The 7,684-nt window shown below is 46.1% G+C and overlaps 1 protein-coding gene and 1 long non-coding RNA gene across 2 annotated transcripts in view; one reads left to right on the forward strand and one right to left on the reverse strand.

Annotated features, from left to right (window-relative positions):
* ATF7IP (activating transcription factor 7 interacting protein) overlaps window positions 1-533 on the reverse strand; it is an 85,940-nt gene extending 85,407 nt beyond the window's left edge. Inside the window, exon 1 of the mRNA XM_084765387.1 lies at window positions 391-533. The gene's annotated coding sequence lies outside the window, so the exon portion shown is untranslated. The remainder of the gene's footprint in view (window positions 1-390) is intronic.
* A 96-nt stretch (window positions 534-629) lies between these two features.
* Window positions 630-6,158, forward strand: LOC311588022. The gene is made up of 3 exons (XR_014776057.1): window positions 630-760; window positions 4,668-4,764; window positions 4,930-6,158. It is a non-coding gene; the product is annotated as an uncharacterized lncRNA (long non-coding RNA).
* Window positions 6,159-7,684: the final 1,526 nt, after the last annotated feature.

Raw genomic sequence — 7,684 nt, forward strand, 5'->3', positions numbered from 1 at the left:
GAAATAAACGATTTTAGGGGGGAAGGTGTAGGTGTAAGACGCGGGAGAAACGTTCTCCTCGGAAAATGTGGTAAGAGAAGAGCAACGAGATGAAACCCCCTCGAGAATGAGAAAAATTAAATCTAGAACCCAAATGGCGTCCAACAAGAACATTAGATCTTGAAAATGAATATTGCGCTTGCGCAGCCACCGCCCGGCCAGCTGCTCAACTGCAGCTAGAGCCCGACCCCAGACGATCACGTGCTCCCATGCAGCGCCCGCCCGCAGCTTCGCAACCGCGCAGGCGCAAACTCCACTCCCGCAGCCGCCATAATGCGGTCTTGACTCTTCTGAAATACAATAATTATTTCGCCGTCTGTGGTTAGAGCAGCCTCTGGCGCTCGCATATACCTTCAGGGGCGGGAGGTGAGGGACTGGGACCCGGGTTCCTTCCCACACAGCCGTCCCGCGCAGCCGTCCCGGACGCTGCCGTCTCAGCCGTGCGCTCCACTCCGCCGCCTCCGCAGATTCAAAAACAAACCCGCTTCTACCCTGCACGCGCCGGGGGCCGTTATGCAAATAGGAGGGGGCGGAGCTCCACGGGCGCACGGTGTTCCCCGCCCACTGTGCCGTCGGCCAATGAACGCACGCGATGCCTATTCTCCATGCAAATCTCCTGGTTTTTTATTTGAATGAGGAACTTTGGCCACGCCTCCTGCCTTGAAAATGAGAACCAGGTCTGCGGTGGTGGCGCTGCGGTCCTTTCAAATCGCGTCCTGAGGTAAATTTTTTTTTTTTTTTTAAGTTGGCTTTTTTCTCCTCGAGGTGTTTTTTTGCATGGAGATTCCTCAGTGGGCACCTTCTATGATACTTGAGAAAAGAACTAGGTGACTGTTTAAAAAGTGAAAAGAAATTTCCATAAAGTCTAGAATCCTAGGATACGATGATTATTCAGCATTTTATTTTAATTTTTACCTTTTTTTGTTTTGTTGAGGCAAATTCGTGCAATTTACCCCAGCCTAGCCTTGAAGTTGGTATATAGCCCACACTGGTCTGGAATTCGAAATCATTCACTCTCAAGTGTTGTCTACAGGTAACATTTATTTTTTAAGTCCATTAATCGTCAGGTTGTGAAGAAGAAAACATCTTTTTTTTTTTTTAAGGTAATCTGTAACAGAGCAAGCACTACCAATCACACCCTCAACACTTCATACTGTAAGTTCACATCTCCCTGAAGAAGAAATAATAATCACTGTTCAACTAAACTGAGAAAGCTAGAATATGGAAAAGACTCCACATGTGTTTTTTGCAAACCAGTAAGAGCCAGAAAAAAAATATTAGGTAGAAAGTTTAATCACTTAAAATGTAATTTCTCCCTGGAAGTGTTTGTTTAATAGTAACTTAAGCAATCACTATGTTCCAAGGCTGTTGGGTGACTGTCAGTGCTGAGCAAACCGGTACTCTCATAACCAGCTGTAATAGCTCATGGGTGGCATGCCTGCAGCACTCCAGGAGGGTGAGGCTGAGCTTGAGGGAACAAGCACCACCCAGGCCACATGCTTCCAGATCATCCTGGGCTTGAGACACTCTGCAAAGTTCACAGCTTTAATTATTACCTGTTCCTGACAGTTCAACCAGGATGTTAAACAGGCAAAAAAAAACAAGGAATTATAAATTCAACAAACAACTCCTGAGGACAAAAACTATGGTACAGTTATCCAGAATCTTTTCAGAGCCAAACTATCTACATGGTGGGTAAATGCTTTACTGCTTAGTGGTAGCTTCAAACCAAAATGGACAGAGTTGTGGGAGAAGCCCACAACCCTCAACACTAAATTCAGTTCTTTTCCAGTGTAATCCCTTTGGCTTGGATGTGGGTGGAATTTGTGGTTGTCTGTGTGTATCAAAGGTTGATGGGACAGGAGGTGGGGGCTCAGAAGAAACAGCCAGGTGAATCTCTGACTTCAAGGCCAGCCTGGTTTACAAAGACAGTTCCTGGACAGCCAGAGCTACACAGAGAAACCCTGGTTCAAAAAAAGAAAGAAAAGCCTAGGCATGGTGGTGCATGCCTTTAATCCCAGCAGGTGGATCTCTGTAAATTCGAGGCCAGCCTGCTCTACAAAGCGAAGTTCAGAACAGCCAAGACAGAAAAACCCCGTCTCAGAAAAAAAAAAAAAAAAAAAAAAAAAAAAGACAAAAGGTGGAAGATTTTCCTAGATATAATTAAGATCCTAAATTGATTTTGAGTAAAGAGAAGGGATTTTGTTTGTGTGTGTGTTTTGTTTTGTTGGGGGGTTTTGTATGTTATCTTGTTTGTTTGTTTGTTTGTTTGTCTTAGTTTTTGAGACAGGGTTTCTCTGTGTACTTCTGGCTGTCCTGCACTCACTCTGCAGAACAGGCTGCCTTCTAACTCACAGAGACCTGCCTGCCTCTGCCTCCTAAGTGTTGGAACTAAAGGTGCACGCCACCACAACCAGCAAGAGAGATTATCTTGGCCGGGCGTGGTGGTGCACGCCTTTAATCCCAGCACTCGGGAGGCAGAGGCAAGCGGATCGCTGTGAGTTCGAGGCCAGCCTGGTCTACAAAGCGAGTCCAGGATGGCCAAGGCTCCACAGAGAAACCCTGTCTCAAAAAAACCAAAGAGAGAGAGAGAGAGAGAGAGAGAGAGAGGGAGGGAGAGATTATCTTGAGTAGAACTAATTTAATCTAGCAGGAGACCTATGAAAAGGAAAACACCCAGCCGGCTGTGGTGGTACACAAAACTAATACCAACACTCAGGAGGCAAAGGCATGGACATCTCTGCGTTTCAGGTCAGCTTGGCCTACAGAGTGAGCTTTAGCACAGCCAGGGCTACACAGAGAAACCTTGCCTCAAAAAACAAAGATAGAAGCCGGGCATGGTGGTGCACGTCTTTAATCCCAGCACTTGGGAGGCAGAGGCAGGCAGATCGCTGTGAGTTCGAGGCCAGCCTGGTGTACAAAGGGAGTCCAGGACAGCCAAGGCTACACAGAGAAACTCTGTCTCGGATAAAAAAGAAAAAAGAAAAAAGAAAGCAAAATGTGACCTCCCTACCTTCCTACTCCCCCCCTCCCCCATGCCATGGGTGTCTGGTATTGTTAGAACAGACCTAGGTGTGCTGTTTGGGTAGGATTGGAAGGACTTTGGAATAAAGCCAATGGGTGTTGAGACCTCAGTGAGCTCTTACATTAGCGCTCTGGAGCTAAGAATGTTGAGAGCAGTGCAGACGACGGAGGCCTGGCGTGTGCGGTTTCAGAGAGCAGCAAATACTCCGCCAGGCCACTTGCGTGAAGATTTTGTGTTGTCTCGTCAGCTGGAGCTGAGGAATCAGCTGTGATTAACAAGGAACCAGAACCATTAAAGTGGAACCTTTGCTTTGCTGCAACAGTGGCTGCTGTGACTTCATCTGGGGCTGAGGAATCACCCGTGATTTAGAGGGGCCAGCATCACTGAGGTGAAATCTTCTGGGAGGCGTTTCCTCAGGGCCATGACACAGATGTGTTGTAGAAGTAGCCATGGTGGTGCTGCCTCATGCTGTTGGCCGAACTGGGTAGTTTAAAACTCACACAGGTGAGCCTCCATGTAGGTGTGGGGAATCAAATCAAGGCTCTGTGGAAGGACAGGTAGTGTTCTTGCTCACTGAGCCAACCCTCAACCCATGTGTTGCCTACTCCACTTCTGCATAGGGATGCATCACCTGAGGCCAGCTGCATGCTAGCCTACCCTTTATAATTCCAAAGTGCATGGTGTCAGCAGGATCAGCTTTCAGTCCTGGAGCTCCAGCCGCTCCACGTGCCCCTGGCCCTGCTGACCCAGGCCAGCTGCAGGGGTGAGGCTTCCTCTAAGGCTGACTTCTTGGGCCTCGGCCTTTTCCCTGAGAAGAAGAGAGCCAGTGCTAGTCTAGAGAAGTGCAGAGACCAAAAAATGAAAAAAAAAAAAAAAAAAAAAACTCAAAAACTCAACAGCCAGCCGGGCGTCGAGGTGCACACCTGTAATCCCAGCATTCAGGAGGCAGAGGCAGGTGCATCTCTGTAAGTTCAAGATCTACAAAGTGAGTCCAGGACAGCCAAGGCTACACAGAGAAACCCTGTCTCAGAAACACACACACACAAAAAAAACCTCAACAGCCTCCACCCCTTGAATTACTTTCATTGGCGCATATTGGGCATGAGCAAGAGTTGTGGGAGAAGTCCCCTGGTCTAAATATTGACAACCTGGGGTTGTCTCTCTGGACTTCTGCCAGACAGTAGGCTACTAGACCAGTCTTGGCTGCTTCACTGGATGATTGTATAAAAAGAGGAAGTGAACAACAACAAAAAAGTCTCCTGCAAGGGATTTGTACATTTCCGTGTTTTTGTTGGGGGAGGTGTATTCAAAGTTGCAATAATAAATGTATGCTCTGACCTGAGCATGCACAAATGCACTCAGTGCTCATGATTGACTAGAAGAAGGGGCTTATTGTTTGTTTTTAAATTGTTCTTGTTATGACCAATTTTGTGCAGGATTTCCCTATGTTTTATTTGTTGTTCTAGTTTCAAGATTTGTGCTAATTTATGACCTGAATCCATTTTGAGGTGATTTGATGTCTACTATGAAGCCATGTGCTCAGCCCTCTCTTACTTTTTACTATTTTTGTTGTTTGATTTTTTGAGGTTCTTTCTCTTTTAAGTTTTAGAACAAGTCCTACCAAGTTATCTACGCTGACTTGAACTCAATGAGGCCCAGACAACCCTTGAACTTGAAATCCTCCTGCCTCAGCCTCCCAGGTATCTGGGATTATAAGCATGTACCACCAGTCCTGCTGATTTTTTTTTTTTTTTGCATGTCGTGTCAGGAGTCTGAATTTTATATTCTGTTCTAGATCCCAATTTTCCATGTGATGAGCAGCCATTTTATTACTGATAACAATGTCACTGTTCTTTTATGTTTAGGCAAGTCAGAGAAGCAAATGTGAAGTCTCACCTTCGTGCTCCTGTTTTCCCTGAGAGCCACTGTCTGTTATCCACTAAGGGTTTTGTATTAAAACTAGATACCCTCAAGATTTGTGGGGTCAAGAACTCATGGGGTTAGAACTGACGAACTAGGAATCCATGAGGGCTAGCTAGAACAAAGAGGGAGGAGTCACCAGCTAATTTAGCAGAAACATCACGGACATTCTTTGCTTAAGTTGGATTGCCAAGGAAATGTATTGCCTCTGTTTAGTTGTCACCACTCCTGTGCACAGTCATGTTTCTGCAGGTTGCTTGTGGTCATGGCTGATCAAACTCATTTGGCAGGTAAGCGAACTAAAGGTGAGCCGAAGGAGAAGTCATAACCCAGAGAGTGCCAACCTCCCTGTTACCACATCTGAGCGGAGGAACTGCTGGTGGTTTGCTTCTGCCGTCCAGGTTTCATCACATCCTCTTCTGGCCACCCTAGCACTGAAGAATAGAGGGAGAGAAATTATGAATTCATAACTCTAGATTAGACAAGCTGAGCAGGGTCTAACCACAAGTGCTTACACCTGACCAGTCAGGCCAATCTGATCAGAGTCGCACCGCCTCAGTCTGTAAAGATAATCAGAAGCCTTCAGTCTGTACTTCTTTAACGTCTTTTTTTTTTTTTCAAGACAGGGTCTCTCTGTGTAGCCTTGGCTGTCCTGAACTCACTTTGTAGACCAGGCTGGCCTTGAACTCACAGAGATCCACCTGCCTGTGCCTCCCGAGTGCTGGGATTAAAGTCGTGCGCCACCACTGCCCAGCTGTACTTCTTTAACTTCTGAAGGGATTCTCTGTTTGAGGTTATTGTGTACGTGCTTGGAAAGATAGGCAGCAGAAACTAGGTGTGCTTACAAGGACTTCATAGTTGCTGTGGTGATTTGAATCAGAATGTCCCCATAGGCTCATATGTCAAATGCTTGGTCCCCAGTTAGTGGAACTGTTTAGGGAGGATAGGAAGGATTGGGAGGTGTAGCGCTGTCTGAAGATGGGGGGGTGGGGGGCTGGATCTTGAACCCTCCAGCCATCTCCAGTGTACTCTCTGCTTCCTGGTTTTGAACTGGAATGTGAACTCTCAGCTGCTGCTCCAGCACAGTGCCTTCCCGGCTGCTGCCTTGTCCCTACTATGATGGCAATGGACTCCTATCCCTCTGAAACCATAAACCCAATTAAATGTTTCCTTTTATTAGTTGCCTTGGTTGTGGTGTTTTATCCCAGCAATATAAAAGAGTCTAAGACAGCTATTGTGGTGGTTTGAGTGTAAATGGCCCTCATAAGCTCATAGGGGGTGGCACTTTTAGAAGGTATTGCCTCATTAGAATAAACGTGGCCTTTTTAGAGGAAGTGTGTTGACTGGGGTAGACTGTGAGGTTTAAAATGCTCAAGCCAGGTCCAGTGTCTCTTTTCCTGCTACCTGTTGACCTGAATATAGAACGTCGGCTACTTCTCCAGCAATATGTCAGCCTGCATGCCACCATGCTTCCGGTCATGAAAATAATGGACTAACCTCGGAACCTGTAAGACAGCCCTAAGTAAATTTGTTCTTGTAAGAGTTTCTTTGGTCCTGGTGTCTCGTCACAGCAATAGAAACTAAGACAGTTGCTAAGAATTTATTTTTAATGAAGTGAAAAATAAATAAAAGGGTGCATTTGAGGAAGTGTATTAGTCACTTTCTGTGCATGATGAAATACCATGACTAGAAGTAACCTGGGAAGAGCTTATTTTGGCTTGTAATTCCATTGATGTTAGATGCTAGATGTTCATAATAACAAAGGAAGAAGTAAAAAGCTGAGAGATCACATCTTAATTGCACACAGGAAGCCAAGAACAAGCGGGAAGTGGGGCAAGGCTATAAAACCTCAAAGTGTCAAAGCATGCTCCACTGTTGTACTTCCTCCTGCAAAGCTCACAGACAGCAGCAGCACCAGCTTGGGAGCAAGTGTTCCAATATATGAGCTTATACGAGACATTTTTCATTCAAACTATAACAGAAAGTCTGGCAAATACCAGTATTCATTTTCTGTGTTCGTTTGAATAGGAATGACTCCCATAGGCTCATAAATGTGAATACTTGGTCCCCAGTTGGTGGAACTGTTTTGGGAAAGATTAGAAGGTGTGGCGGTGTTAGAGGAAGTGTGTGTCACTGGGTGTAGGCTTTAAGGTTTGAAGAACCCACAGAAGATCCAATTTCTCTCTTTCTGCCTCCAACATATAGATCAAATGTAAGCTCTCAGCCATTTTCCCGGTGTGATGCCTCTTTTGGGGGGGTTGGTTTCTGGAGACAGGGTTTCTCTGCATAGCCTTGGATGTCCTAGACTCATTTTGTAAACCAGGCTGGCTTCAAACTCAAAGTGATGCACTTGCCTCTGCTCCCGAGTGCTGGGATTAAACATGTGCACCACCACCGCCTGGCCCAGTGCCATCCCTCTTACCAGGCTCTCAGCCGTCTTAGTCATAGACTCACCCCCGTCTTAGTTACTGGTCTGTCACGGAAGAGACACCACAATCAAGGCAACTCTTTATCAGAGAAAGCACTTAATTGGGGCCTGCCTTACAGTATAGGTTAGCCTATGGTCATCAGGGCAGGCAGCAGATGGGTGTGGCAATAGTGAAATTGAGAACTCTATGTCCTGATCTATAGGCAGCAGTCAAAGAGTGAGCGACTAGGCCTGGCATAGGTTTTTGAAACCTCAGAGCCCAGTGCCATTGA

Source organism: Acomys minous (assembly GCF_964271855.1).
Source record: "Acomys minous genome assembly, chromosome: 17".
Taxonomy (NCBI): Eukaryota; Metazoa; Chordata; class Mammalia; order Rodentia; family Muridae; genus Acomys; species Acomys minous.